At 39.4% G+C, this 15,295-nt stretch overlaps 1 protein-coding gene across 1 annotated transcript in view; it reads left to right on the plus strand.

Moving 5' to 3' along the window:
- MBNL2 (muscleblind like splicing regulator 2) overlaps positions 1-15,295 on the plus strand; it is a 108,940-nt gene that overhangs the window by 58,885 nt on the left and 34,760 nt on the right.

Below are 15,295 nucleotides of genomic sequence, written 5' to 3' on the forward strand. Positions count from 1 at the left end.
ATTTAATTATTTTCCACAAGGTTAGTTTTTCACTTACTGAAGTTTTATTGTTTGATGCATTCACCTTCTACCTCTATGTTCTTTTATATTTTTTCGAAAGGAGCTAGAAGTTTTGTAAACCTTCACCCTTTTTTAATGTTATAAATTGTCAGAGCATTTACAGATACTGGGCTTTGTTGACTTGTTGCTCAGGAGTCAGTTGAAGTTGGCTGAATGTCTGTCCTAAATACTTCCTGGCTGTGGTACTTGGAATAGCAGTTTTCACTTCTCCGGTGATGGTGAACTAGCCAACAGGCAATATATTTTTATCTGACTCTACTGTCCTTGAAGCACTTTCATTTTAAGGAACGCCTACGTGTATTTTTATTTTAGGTTTAAACAAAGAAAAAATTAAACTCCTGGATTATGAATTTATTTTTTCTGAACTATAGGGCAGATAAGGAGACGTAGGAATATCAGTGTTAGCCCTTGATCTGTTCGTGAACATGATAAGAAGACAAGACCGGATGCAGTTTGTTTTGTGTATAAATTACCTTTCTAAACAGAAGATGATGTTTATCTGAAGACCATTAAATAGGTGCTTATGTGTAGCTAATTATCTGAACACAGAAGTTCAGGCTGGCTCACCCTGCATCTTGTGGGATCTGCCAGTGCTAAGGTGAGGGAGGTTGGGTTAGGTTGGATAGGGTTCTTTGCTGGCTTTTTTGCTGGTTCCTCAGGGATGGGCATTAGTTTGCAGACAGCACCGGCTAGCCCACACCTCCAGGTGCAGCTACTCAGAGCCATCCTGGATAATCCCTCTGTCTTGTGAGAAGAGGGAGTGGGAGCATTGAATATCTGTGCGGTGTCAAACAGCTGAGGGATTCTACCAACTTGCTACTTGGATCAAACCTACTTGGGCCATGGAGAAATTTCACTAAATCTCATTCCCAGACTGGCAAATGCTCAATTACCTGTACTCTTCTACAACCTTAGGGGGGTTGTGGGGTTTCTAAGGGTGTTGGAGAGCAGTGGTAACTAACATGTTTCTGCCATAGTAGGGTTGTCATTGTCCGCTTAGCTGCAGTCAGAGATCTGAAAAATACTTCACTGTACATCTAGGGTCTAGTGTGTATGTGTGAGTTTGTTTTTAATAGCATGCATAAAAGGTAGATTTAAGCATTAGACTCATGTTTTTGAGATCTTTATAGGTTATCAAGTCTTTGTGTGTCTGCAAGAAGTACATGATAAATTGGCAGACAGCTGTTTGATATATAAATTGTTGTCTAGTACTCAAATAGCTTAACATTTTCCAGCGTGATCAGATGTGTCTGAAATTGTTCAGCTTTACTCCAGGAGAGCTTCTGTTCCTCATTAATTCTAGTACTCCATGAGAAGTTAACAAGTTTGTGTAAGGCTTTGCATTTCCAAAGAGCCATATTTAATTACCTAGTGATTGGCCTTTACGTTGGCGTTTTTATTAAATGCTGAGAAAAGTTCTTTGTATCAGACTCGCTGATGTTTTTGCATTGTTTTGCTGTAGTCTCCTAACTGGTAATTCCACTTGTTAAACTGGGTTGGCTTTTGCAATCTCCTTTGTTGTGGGATTCTCCCTTGCTTTCCCCAGTACATTCCAGAAATTGTTTGCTTGCAGGCAACTCTATTTATAAGCTTGTTTCATTTCTCTTTGATGTTTGAAAAGGTTTTTCATAGCTCTTACCTTTTCTTTAGTTTCTATGATATGCTAATCAAATGTTCTTTTGCTAGTTAAAACTGAACATTTTATTTGTTAAATACAGCCAACCAAGGGAGTCCTTCAGTCATGTGTCCCCATTCTTAGTTGTTTCTCTATTTCATTGTTCTCAGGATTAGAGCATGGGAAAACTAATAAAGCATGATCTACAGTATGGTGAATGGCTGTACATATGATGAACCCTTTATTGAGGCCTTCATACCTTTAAAATTCACTGTGTTTTTTCTTCTTAAAGCAGAGTTGGCATTTAAAGCTAATTTGTAATTTACTATTCACTGAAACTTTAAGACTGGAACTACCATTGCTGAGAAGAGTTTGGATAAACACTTGCTGACAAAACGTTGGGCTTTCAATGTGGGATGGTAAAATAAATAAAAAGCTTGGTGACACCTACTGGAGGAGAAATTTTCTTTAAAAATGTTAACAGTGCATCTGTAATCTTAATGTCAATTTAAAATTAATTTAAAGACATTTTCCCCATTGGCCGTTTATTCCTTTCTACAGAAGTTACTTGTCAAGGAAGATTGAGATTATTTACTATATTCCACAAAATCTTCAGTAGAAGGGCAAGATGCTTCTGACCAGTCTGCTTTTAAGGTATCTAAAAATCTACAAAAACAAACGGAATTCAATAATTGTAAGGCTAATAATGATGTGCTTGGGTTGCATTCACGTTTAACTCCTTTCCAAAGCAATCTCTGTGTCAGAGGCCCTATTTTTAGATGTATAAAGGTACTCTTATAAAAATATAACTGTTTCTATGTGGTCTGCCCATATATATAATCTGTATATCCTGTAGCTGTGGCTTGCCTACCAATGAGGGGAAATAAGCACAGCCCTTCCAGATTCCTGTGTCGTTTACCTGTGTGCTTGTGCTCTATTCAGTGCCTTGGGTCAGAGCTTTGCCCTTGTATGAAAATGCTCCCTCTGGCTCACAGGTCTTCTAGAGGATCCCTAATGAGTTTTATGTTGCCATACTGTGTTTTTTGGTATGCTGATACTTACCCTACAGAGAAGCTCATGTGCCCCAAGACTGGCCTGAAGACATGAAAATATCTTTGAAAATAGATTTTTTTTGGCTTTCATTGCTTTGTTTATTTACTAAGTAGTATAGCATAGGGATTTAATAGCCTGAAGAGTGATACTTTGTAGGTTGCCTTGTGAATGGATAGTAGGAGGTTAATGATAACTTACATCATACTACAGAATCAGGAACTGTATCTTTTGGGCATGATTTTAGATTAAATTTAACCAAAAAAACCCTAGTTCTAGTCTTTGTCTTGCTGAAATGGCAATATAGCTTTTAGTGCTACATATGCCAGCCTTCATGCAGTCACTTTTGTTTGAGAGTCCCTCTCTGTTCTGTACTTGAAACCCATGATGAATTATGCTAGCTACTACAGGCTGATTAAAATGATTATCATGTTTTAAAATGTTTTTCATATGTTAGTGTTAAATTCGTAGAATTGTCTGAACTTCCTCCTGCCCTCTCTCCATCCAGACTCTGAATCCCCAGTGATTAAACAAGGGAGTTGACTAAACCTTGTCTAGTTTCTGGTTAGTGATCTCATATTTTGACTATTTCTCTTGATGAATGATACTCATGCATCACAAATTTTCTTCACTGAAATGCAGCAGGATGGGGAAAAAACACTGAATTGGCCATTTAAATACTTCTTTTCCAGACTGTCCAGGCTTTTTGAAAAATCTGAATCAAGATGGCTTCAATTACAATTAGCATTTCTGAGCGTACTGCATTTTAACCTGTATATCCTTTAAGTTGAATTTGACATGCCACGGCAATTGTAATCACTTGATGATGTGCATATCAGACATATAAAAATATAAAATAAAAGCAAATACTTAATTGTTCCTGGCTGTGAAAGCATCACTCTTGTGAAAAGCATGAGCTCATTATGCATTTTTTTCTTCCATAAAACTTTGTTTTGGTTTGTAGAGTTTTAGTTTAATATGTTCTTCAGTCTTGTGACATTTATGAAACATATTTAAACCAAAGTCCTGCAATGTAGCTGTGATGAATGGTTCTCCTGGGAATGATAAAGACATGGTTCAGCCATGCTGCCAGGCCAGGTGATTGGCTGGGTACTTTCTCAAAGTCTGCATGCAGTTTAGAGGCCTTGCTGTTTGTGATCTTCTTCTCCTTCCTGCTCCATAGAGGAAAGTTCTCAGCACTTCTGGACTCTCCATTTGTCCTCTGGAGCAGAGAGGGAGAAGGTTGTATAATTTTCTCCTAGAGTTTCTCACTGCATCATTGTTGCCATTTGGCTTAAAAAGCAGCGATGGAAGCCTTGGCTGTAGGTTTGGCTTCTGACCGCATCCTGCTTCTTCCCCCTTGGCACCCAAACAAAAGGAAGCATTTGACAAAAAGATGTTTGATGGGAATCTCTGTCTTGTAACTGCTGCTCAGATAAGGTGCAGGCAGTGAAAACACTTTACCCACAAAGGAAAGTCATAAATTATGTGGTACTTTGGTTCCTGTTTGGAGAACAGTATGTCAGACCCTAAGTTAGTTTCTCCTGAGAAACAAATGAGTGTGGTGCCAAACCTGTAAAAACTTCCAAGAGACAGACACTCAAAGCTATCTGTTTGTCACTGTTGCAGGGGAGCCTGCTGGTCTCCTGTAGAAACTTTAGGGGAAAGGAAAAACAAGTCACAAAACCGGTTCCTTTAACCATACTTGGTCTCCTTTTATTCTGTGCAGGGTGGGAATAATGCTGTCTAGTATCACAAGAACAAATCCATTAATAAATCCATTAATAAATCCACTAATAATTTTAATGGAGCCATTTGTAATGTGATCCTGTAGAACCAGCCCTATGCATAGGCCCAGAAGGGAGTGAGTAGCTTGCATTCAGGCCAGGAGATAGATGAACATGTGTTAGAGTATTATTACCAACTGACTGTCAGTGTTAAAAGAAATACCATGTGACTGCCTATTTGCTGTCTGGGAAAGAAGGCTGTGTAAAATAGTAGATTAGTAGAAAAATAGTAGATAGTGGTCATATCATTGAGGTTGGAGTCACTGCATCTACTCATGACACTGATAAAAACAGGTACCATGGATTGGAATACACTGACAATTTCATTGCAGTATAATAAATGGTAGGGAGTCTAGTGTGTGAGTTCCCCCAAAAGTGGATATATGGCTTGGAAAACCTAGAGGAAGTATTTTAATTTAAAATTAACCCAGAATTTTATTTAGACAGCACAGAATCTGTCTTAAGGAAGATAATAATTTTCTGCTCCTTCAACACAGTTTTGAGAAGGCATAAGCACTCTCAAGACCACAGTCCCATATTCTAGTTTTGGAATGAATATATCATTTAGGGAAGGTAATAAGACATCCTAATGTATCTTATCTTTTCTCATAAACTGACTTATTTGCCTAATTCCATAAGCTACCATTTGAGATAAATGTAACTGCATTATATTTCTAGTATTTTTGCTAGATCTTCTGCAAGCTTCCTAATACCAGGTGGAAGGGGATGGATAGCCCTTCAGCAAAAAGAAAAGGGTTTTTTTGGCTTACTGGGATGCCAGGGCTTCATTCATTCCTCTTCCTTCAGTTTCTGGACCTTTTCCACTCTTCTCCCTCCCTTTTTTTTTAACCTGACTTAGTTTGTTGATTTTGTGAGTATTTCTCACTGGTAACTCTTATGTCCTGCTGCTTCAGGGCAGGGGTCTCACTGCCCCTCTTGCTGATAGTGCTGGTTTCCCTGTTCCCTGAAGAGGAAAATTCAAGGTGTGTTACTCTGCAAAAAAAGATATAAACTAAAATTTTTCACTGATGTTAAGAAACCAATTCTCAGAAGAGGAAGAGCATGCTCTAGATACAGAAAAGGTGGGGAAAGATGGCCTGTTGTTTACCCTTTGCTTTTCAGGTCAGGCACAGTTGGTTGTTCTCTGTAAGCAGCCCCATAGTGATATGGCGTCTTTTCATCTCAATAATTTGTTTGCTGCTTCTCAGGAGTTATATAAAGTAAGGGGGATTTTATGTGTGATTCTTCCTTGGAAATGCATATCTATTAATTTTTAGGAGTTTTTTCTGTAATTCTTGCTTTTTAGTGCAATTCCAAATACATGGCGTTCTAAAACACCGAGAAGTTTCTGTTTGTTTTCAGCAACTTTCCAGTCAGCTGAGAGCTGGTGTCAAACTCCAGCCCTTGCTGGCTAGTCCCGGGAGCAAAGCCGATGATTTATTAATAACGCAGCTGCGGTTCCAGCGCTGCTGCTGAGAGCGGATAAACACTCCTCCTCTGCAGAGGGACAAGATTGTGTACTTTTCACCTCTGCAGTTATGTAAGGTGTCCTCGGTGATTTATGTATTTAACTCGGCCCTTCCTTTTTCCTTTTGTTGGCAAGATGATTGACCGAGAAAGTGTGAAATCTGCAACAGGGAAGAGGCCCAGGAAGCCCCAGCTGGACTGGGAGCCCCAGAACACAGACGGGTGCAGAGTGGCCTGGCCAGGGTGAAAGCATCCCCATGAGAAGCGGCAGAGGCACTCTGAGTAGCACATCAGGTCACCCCCATAGCAGTTCATAGTTGCTGGACATCCAGCTCAAGACCTGGGGACTGTGACACACTGGTGTCCAAGGTGACTTGTTCAAGGTGTGTTAGGTCTGCCCTTCTCTGTAGTACACCAGTGGGGTCCCATGGTACATAATGGACTTGCTGCATCATGCTGATGACCTTTTCCATATGGTGGGACTCTTCCAAATAATGGGTCTTTTCCAAATCTCCTTTAATTCACTGCAACTCTCAAATGAAACATCTTCTCAAGGCTCCCTTGGCCAGGTGAATTTCAGTAGGAAGCTTATGTAGCCAGTTTTGCAGCACTCTCCTCTCGCTTTCTTTCTGATCCAGGCTCCTCACTGCTAAGGCATGTCTCCTGCTCTTTTTTGAAGACATACAGCTGATGTTACGTCTTTTTCTGAGGCATTCTGGTATGTCACTGAGGGGACCGTTGCCAGCATACCAGCCTGTTGCCTGGTCCTTGCTGGGCTGTTCACCCTTTGGGCTCACGGACACCCCTGCAGCAAAGACCTCTCATTACTCACTCTTTCTTTTCTAACCTGGTTATGGTAGAGAACATGTGGTATGGACATTAGAACATATATTCTATGTGCTGAGCCACAGTGATTTTCCTTTACAGACCACCAAGAGGTGTCTCAGGGCTTGACTGTCAGTTCTAAAGTTATCTTTGCTTACCTTTTCACTGCAAAGTGGTGTTTCCAAACCAAGGGAGTTTAATCTCAGTCCTATTCATATGGGCAAGCTTGTGTTAAAGTCAGAATACTTGATGGCTTTTTATGGGAATTGTAAAGGAGATGAGGAAAGAGGTAGGTCAGGAAGTGGTGCCACACCCTGCCCATCTTCTTGTTCAGTCTTTTGCCATTATGCTACACTGCTGTTGCCTTTTCTCTTACCAGCTGACCTGCAGTCAAACAACTTTACTGGCATTACTTCTGGAATGGTTATTTTTGTCTGCTCTGGAGATATTGAGAAAATTTGAAGAAAATTGTCTCTTCCCAAGGTCTTATCTTCTTTTATATTTCAGTTAAATTTAATGGTGGAGTATGTTGTTTACCTGCAGAAATCTGTGTCACCTTGACTTACAGTGTGGTCCCACCTGCAATTTTACACAGCTGTCATCTGTCTTCCACGAAAACACTCAATCCTTGAGATGAGCAGGTGCGTTAAAGCTGCCCAGCCGTCAGTTAACTGTGTGTAATGCTGTATTGTGAGACTCTATAAAGGTTTTAGACATTTTTTCTATAATGCAGGAATCCGTGAATGCGTTGACTTCTCTGACTGGGCAGAGTTGGAGGGCTTAGATCACTGTTCTGCTATTGAAACCCATCTTGACTCCCATGCCTGGCTGCATCTAGTCCTCCCACAGGAGGAGCTGTGTGTTTGTTGGAGCCCTACACCCTGCGCCGAGTCTCACCACCCATGTAATAGAAATCAGACATTTCAGGAATTTTATCTACGCAAAGTCATGTTTCCCTCTGCTTTATTTATGTTCATTCCATAGGGTTTTTCCCCTATACCGCGTGTCGGCTGCCTCTTGTTCCATGAAAATTGTCTGTGTGCATTAGAGTAAAGATTTATTTCAAGGGTTGTCCATAGTTGCTTGTGATGTACTACTGATCAGTGCCGGTAGACAAACTTGAAGCTAAGATAAAAATAACTGGTTGATTTTGAGTGCCAGTATGTGGGGGAAATGGGAAAAGAAGAATAAAAGGAGCTACATAATTGAGGAAGAAATAATCTTTATTGCCCTATTATTCTCAAATTATTTTCAAGGCAGTAAACACAGAAATAAAATAAATTGATATTAGTTTAAACTGTTGTTTCTCTGTCTGAATTTTCTTTTCTTATTTGTTAGGATAATCTCAAGGATGTTCGTCAAACGACTTACAATTTCATAAATGTCTTTTTTTTTGGCATCTGCAATATCTGCTTGAGTTCTTTCTCTTCTGAGCAATTTAATATTGAGTACACTCCCCTTGATATTCCAAGGCAAATTATTAAACCATTCTCTATAGCTATGCTCAACATTTGTTTGAAAGAGCATCTTGAGAGACTCAGAGCTCTTTGTGCATTGCAAATGTGCTCTTCAGTAGAACATTTTGTCTTTTTCCATTTAAATAAATATCTTCTATTAAGTCTTTAGTGGTAAGACTCTTATATCATTTAGACATTCCATCTTTTTGTAAGACTTCCATTTTTGTTCAATATTTTTCTATTTTTTCTGTCAGTTACAGGCAGTTCTTGTTCTCTAACTTTATGAATAAAATGATTCATTTTTATTTTACCAGCTTTCAGTTTCTTGCAAAAAAAATTGAAGTCATTAAAAGAGTAGCTAATGGGTTTTCTTAGTTTATTGGAAACAGAATCAGACTGAAGTCACCTGAGAGTTTTTTGCCTTCTTTTTAATTTCTACTTTAGAAAGTGAATTTGCCTTCTACTTTTCTTGAAACGGAAGTGTGTAGGTGCGTATAAATATGTATGCAAGCTCACTAACTTCAGTGGGTGGACTTGCAAGGTGGCCTTGGAAATACAGAACTAAATTCTCAACAAAGTTTTTAAGTTGTTTTTGTTGGTGACTTTTGTTTGTGTCTTTTTCCAGGAAAACAGATCCAAGAGCTGAACTGTTTCAAATGTAATATAAGAGATGCTTGTGTTTTTATGAAGTACATTTTTTCCTTCAGGTCTTTGTGTTTATAAGATGTATGGCAAGTAGTGAAGTCTGAGGTATTCGAACTCTCCATCAAAAGCTCAATGTTTCTATTGCTAGTACAGTTTGGTCCTTTTGAAATTATTTTTGCATTTCACAAATAGTTCAAACATGTCTCATTTTCAAGATAAGAGGTCTTACTCTGATCTATGTTTCTTTCTATAAAATTAGATACAATTCTGCTTAGTCTAGAGGAATTATGTTTTGATAAGCATGCCTATTTGCAAGTCAGCATACTCTAGATGTGAAATTATGCAAAATTTAAAAAAAATTTGAAAGTTTTTGTTATGCCTTAAGGAAGAAATAAAATGCTGTTACATTTTTTTAAATCTATGACTAGTCATTCTTAAGGCTTAACTAAATCCCCTAAGTCTTTGCACATATGCATAACTCTAGAAGCATGTGTAGTCCTACAGATTGTGTGAGATGGTGCATATTCACAGAAAGTACAAAGGGAATACTTTAATGGAGCTGTGATGTCTGGTTTTTTTGCTTTCTGAGAGAAGTTAGGAAGCAGATTGACCTGCATAGGAAAATTGAATTCATGGATTGTGATGTTAGATGGAAAATAGTTTTTAATTCAGTCCAAACTGAAGTCTTAGGGTTTTCCGTGAATGATGAAAGTGCTGCTAATGATTGAGCTCTCATGTACTAAAATATATAGGGTAATGTATACATGCATGTCCTGTAGAACAAGAGGAATCATCCCTCTCTGCATATGAATACACAGTCAGTGTTTTCCTTAGTGGTTTTTTTTTCCCTTTTTGGTATTTCTGCATTTGAAAAATAACTTTTGAACGGGATGTTTGGGGGTGGTAGAGTTGGTGTGGCTGTCAATGCACAGGAAAAGAAGCTTAAGTATCTCAAAATACCTGCCGTCCCATTGACTGGGTCTGTTTTTAGCCTCAGGGAGCACAGGATTATTGGAATTGAGAAGTTCCTGATTTATGCAATGGTGAAATTGTTAAACAGATTGGGTGAGGCCACACACGTTGCCAACCAGCATTTGCTGAGGGATTGCTCTGGATGAATCCCAAAGGAGAAGAAACAGCTTTTGCTCTTGTCAGAAACTCTTCCAGAGAAGTATTTACAACTTAGGTACCTCCACAGCTGCTGACATTGCTATCTCTGTGGCTATTCTTGCCATATGCCGCCACCACCCCGGACAGCAGCCTGTGCTAGCTCTTGCTCTGCCGAGGTTTGAACAGTATGTAATATGTTCAGGTATCTAATATCAACACCAAGCAGGTGATGTCTACTAAGCAGCATGCCCACAGTTGCAAGTTTATTAAAATGTGTTCTGATCTTCACAGGCATGTGCAAGTTTGCTGATGCAGCATAATGCAGAAAATTGCAATATTTTTTTCCAGTTGGAGAGGTAGTTGTGGCATCAGGTGATTTTTACTTTTTAAAATTTTGTGTGTGTGTATGTGTGTGTCTTTTCTAATTCCAGCAAATATTTGGATCTTAGAATGTCTAGCTGGAAACCAGAAAACCCTTTTTCCTTTGTTTAACCGGTTACTCAGATGCCTTCTAAAACCATTCATGTCTTGGAAGTCATATACTTTCCTCCCTCCCCCCATTAGACTGCATATTTAATCCTGAGAGATCATACAATTTCATCTACATTTGTTAATTTTAGCTTGTTTTCTTAAGGAAACAGGTTTTGCATAATTGCACTATCTGTATTTTTGCCAGCATCATCCTCTCACCCTAATAAGTTTTGAACATCCTAGCCAATTTCAAGCAAAGTTGCTAGAAGCAGACATCTCAAAGACATATCTTAAAGTTCTTACTGGTTATGCAAAAATCAGTGTCTGGGTACAAGAGAGAGATCCAAAGTACTACCCTATTAAGGAAAAGGCTGGAGTGGGCACTAAGCCACACCCAAGTGTGGTCTGCCAGCCGCATTCACATCTTGGCTGGCTCTTCAGGACATGCAAGTCTCAAGCGAGTTATATTTATCGTATGAGTTGTTTCCTGGTCTATAGTTAGGAGGGGTGGGAGGGTGTTCTGGGGGACAAGGAAGGATGGAGGTGGGGTACGGTAGGAAGCTGGGAGTTTTTGGAGAACGGAGGTGGGTAGAGGGAGCTGGAAGCACCCTGGGGAGCGAGGTTCAGAACAAGAGACAAACATCTGCAAGGCAGCAGGCCTTCCTGTTTCTGCTTCTCATCAGATAACCTGTCTTTTAAAGGTGATGTGATGACCTGTGTCAAATGTTAGGTCATGCTGTGAGGTAGGGGAGGCATGCTGTATTATTGCCCGCTAATAGCATCAATATATTGCCTGAAATCAGTACCTGAGTGAAATCGTTATGAATGCTTTAATTGATTCTTGGCTTAAGAAATAAAAGAAACATTGTTTTGCTTTTTTTTTTCTGTTCAAACATTTTTATGAAAGATAAAGGTAATTTTGGTAAGTAAAAGCTAACTCATTATTAGGCATAAGGAATTCCCAAGCCTGGATGAATTATTATTATTGTTGTTACTATTAGAGCAATAGTAAAATACTGAAGAAAGCTGTGTATTTATAAAATATTCAAGACAGAGACATGGCTGTACAACTTGTAGACAGGAAATGGGTTTGTAGTATGTTAATATGCAAAGTTATGGGGTGTTACTTCTGAACTTACCTCATTTTGCTTATCTTAAAATTCAAAGCACGTACCTAGCTTTTTAATATACTCTAGTCTGTGGGCTGTCTTGTGCGATTGATCTTAGACAAACTATCTATTGTTCTTAATAGAAAAACTTATTGATTTAAAAAAAAAAAGTTAGTGGTGTGACATGGCTTGTGAAGGGATGTGTTTTTGAAATTAAGCCAGTCAGGTAGCAGCTCCCAAGACCATTGCCCTGGCAGAAGCAGAGCTTGTCCTTGCCGTGCCCGAGTAATGGGCACTGAAGCCCTTTGAGTCCCCAGATCCTTGATGCACCCTTTCCCTTTCCCACTGCTTCACTGGAATGAAGCCTGTGGCACAGCCCAATACGAGCCACAACATGTTTCCAGTCTGGATAATTAGCAGTAGAAAAGTAATTTTCTTGCTAAAACTTTCCATTACCCAACTGAAATGTAGTGCTGTGCATTAAGCTAGCTGTAGAGGACAAAGGCAGAGAAATGAAAGATCAGAGTTAGGTTCCATCCTTCCAGGATGAGGGGAGTAACAGACTGCTCGGAATTTAATCTGATGTCTGTTCATTGTTACTATCCATTGCAGGTAAGGAGGCAGCTCACTGAAAGTGAATTTTTCGCATGAACTCCCATGGGAAGTGCACAACCACTTATGATGTGCTTGTTGATAACCTTCACTTCATGGATGACAGGAGTTTCTAGAGACCCATTTTCAAACCAACCTGTACCCTCAGTTTCAGGACTCTAACTTGTATCTGGGAGCAGGTGAAAAGTTGTAAGAAGCAATTATTTTTCCCTGCCACCTGCCCTGTCCTGCTGAGTTTGTGCCATCGTGCGCCAGAGGGACTCAATGTCTGCGGAGCAGCTCGTAAACTGCAGTAGTTTTAAGAGCTGGGATGAACCTCTCTCCAGAGGCTTGATACTGATGCACCCTAAAGTTAAAGTACTCAGCTTTGTCTCTGTATCTGTGATCATGTGGCCTGCTAGCATAGTAGTTTTTTGCAATAATCCGAAGTGGACTCTTATTGATATTGACCCAACCAATGTGTTGAATATACCTGTGTGTTGTGTACAGTTCTGCTGTTTGGTTGATATGTGCTGACATGTCCATTGGACTTCATATTTGACTTTCTAATAAACAAAAAAAAATCAGGATCCCATTTGATTGAAATAATACTACAAGTTTGAATTTTTGTTTGTGCAGTGTTTAGTAGTTGGGACATGAAGCATTTGGGAAAAAAGGAATGAAAACGCTTATAGGCGTTTTCCTGCTACCATTGTAGGTTCAAAAAGTAAAAGCTGATCTCAGAATTTATTTAATTTTGATAGTGAGGGCTGGATTAATCTCCTCACTATTTTCATTGCTCATTCCACTGCAGTTTATTTTGGGTCATTTAATTTCAACAAGGCTTGATCTGTTTAGAGGGCTTTCTATAGCAGCATAGCAGGACCACACAGCTCTTTTATAGTACGTACGTTCATTGCTAACTGGGAGCTCAAAAAGCTAGTAAACGAGGCACAGACTTGAATAAGGTTAGAGAGGACACTACATTTTTGTATGGTTGGATTATTTAGAAAGTTTTCAGAAATAACCAATCTTTTGTGCACTGTGAGTTGCTTTGCAGATCTTGAAGTGGTGGTATACAGTAGTTGTGTGCTTTCAGAGGTAAGACTGGAGGCACTCTTCAGGTTTGAGGTACTTCAGAAGCCACTGTGGTGGAGAGTTGTTCTCAATCCTCATTTAAGGAGCATTTTAGTTTTGACAGGTAGATGTTTCCATCAGGTACAGTAGTTTGATGTGATTTTGCTGTTTTAATTTTTAGATTTGCTGTATGAACCATTCATATACAAAATAGATTAAGGTAGAATAGATCTCAGTTAAAAATGTCTAAATCAGTTAGCCTCATCAGCCAACACAGAAGCGTATGGTCAGTGCCTGCGCTGAGCCTTCCCCAGTTTAACATTATGAAGGCAAAGGCCTTGTCCCTGCCAAGTGAAAGAGCCAACCTTCTTTTGTGTCCATCAAATCATGACTATTTCTGGTTCTGCTCATGCCAGCTGACAAAATAACATTCCTTTTGTGGACTTCATTAAACCAGGTAGCGTTAGTGATTTACTCAACAGAAGGAAAGGCGCGATGTCCTGAAAGTGGCTGCATCTATACTAGCAGGTTAAAACAGCACTGAGACCATTGTTCCTGAGCATTGAGACCATTGTTTTTTCTTAAATTTTTAGCTTTCTTGATGTTTTCTGGCCTCTGCTGTTTGGTATACTCTCAAGCAGTGGCTGGGGCAGTTCAGGAAAGGGCTGTTCTCAATAGTTAAATAGCGTGGAAATAGCTGTTTGCATTCCTGTTAGCCTCAATGCAGGAGAACCTTCCTGAACATGTTTTAACTCATTCCTGTACAGCTAGTTATTACATCCTTATAGCAGATTAGAGGCAGAATCAGCAGTGTTTTGGTGTCTAAGTAAAAAGTGTGACACTGTTGTTTGGGGACCTTCAAAGCCTACTGAAAGGTCTGTAGCTGTATGTGTGTGGGCATGCATACACAGAGCCAGTGTATGTCTGTACTGTGTGGTGTTCTTGTATAGGGATCTTGATGCTTTTTTGGCTATAGGAGGATATTCCTGCTTTGCTATGGATAGTAAAGCCCTAATACCAATGAATTGAAAGTCTAAAAAGCATTTCTTAAAAACATCTCAATTTGGAAACTTACCTTATACAAGTTGAGTGTATCAAATGCGTTTTGACTAACGCTCTAGGTCCTCTGGTTACAGCTCTTAAAATTCTGTGATTGTTTGTGAGCCTTGTCATCAAAGAGCTTCTGATCTCAGCAGGTCCTGCCCTGCAGCTGCAAAACCTCCTGATGCACCCTGCAATTTACTTTTCTGAGGGAAAATGTATCAGTGCGTCTTATGCCACTCTACCTGCATTTGTGGTCAAGCATACACAGCTTGTAGAGCTGTCCATCTCCTCCAACACAAACCACCTCAGAGATGACAGCCCACCTATATTTTTGTTGTCTCTTATTACCTCATTACTGTCTAAAAATTCCTGCTTTCATGTTTATTGGGAGCTTTCCTTTTGCTGTGTACCTTCAGATTTAGCTCCATGCACTGCTTCTAAATTTAGTCTGTAAAAGTACCAGCTTTACCTCTTTTATACTTGAATGGAAATAGTTCAAACTTGTGCTGATGTAATAAAAACAGGAGGCTAGAAGGCAGTGAACTGGAATAAGGGTGAACGTATGAGAGAAGACAAGCAGTGGCCACTTTAGATCATTACTGCCATAAACACACACAATTATTTTTAATATGATGTACTTAAAAGCTGCATTACTCTAAAAGAAGGTTTCAATTTGTTATTCATAATGTAATGTAATTTATAAAAAACTTTTATGTTACAATAACACCAGATACTCTAACAAAGATGCTGTGAAAGGCAGTTCAGGTAGTCTGGATAATTCTCAGAGCATTAATTGTATGGCAGTGATCTGTACTTAACAATGAAAATGCTGATTCAAAGCCTTTCTGTTTTGTTTGGGTTTTTTTTCCTGTGGCTAATAGCCTAAATGATCAATCAGAGGTGGTGGGCTGAGGCAGAGCTCAAGGCCATCCGCTCCTCCCAGTCTGCTACAGGACAGTTCACGGGACACACCCTGCGTTTCATTAG

The sequence above is a fragment of the Pseudopipra pipra genome, chromosome 2 (assembly GCF_036250125.1).
Source record: "Pseudopipra pipra isolate bDixPip1 chromosome 2, bDixPip1.hap1, whole genome shotgun sequence".
NCBI lineage: Eukaryota > Metazoa > Chordata > Aves > Passeriformes > Pipridae > Pseudopipra > Pseudopipra pipra.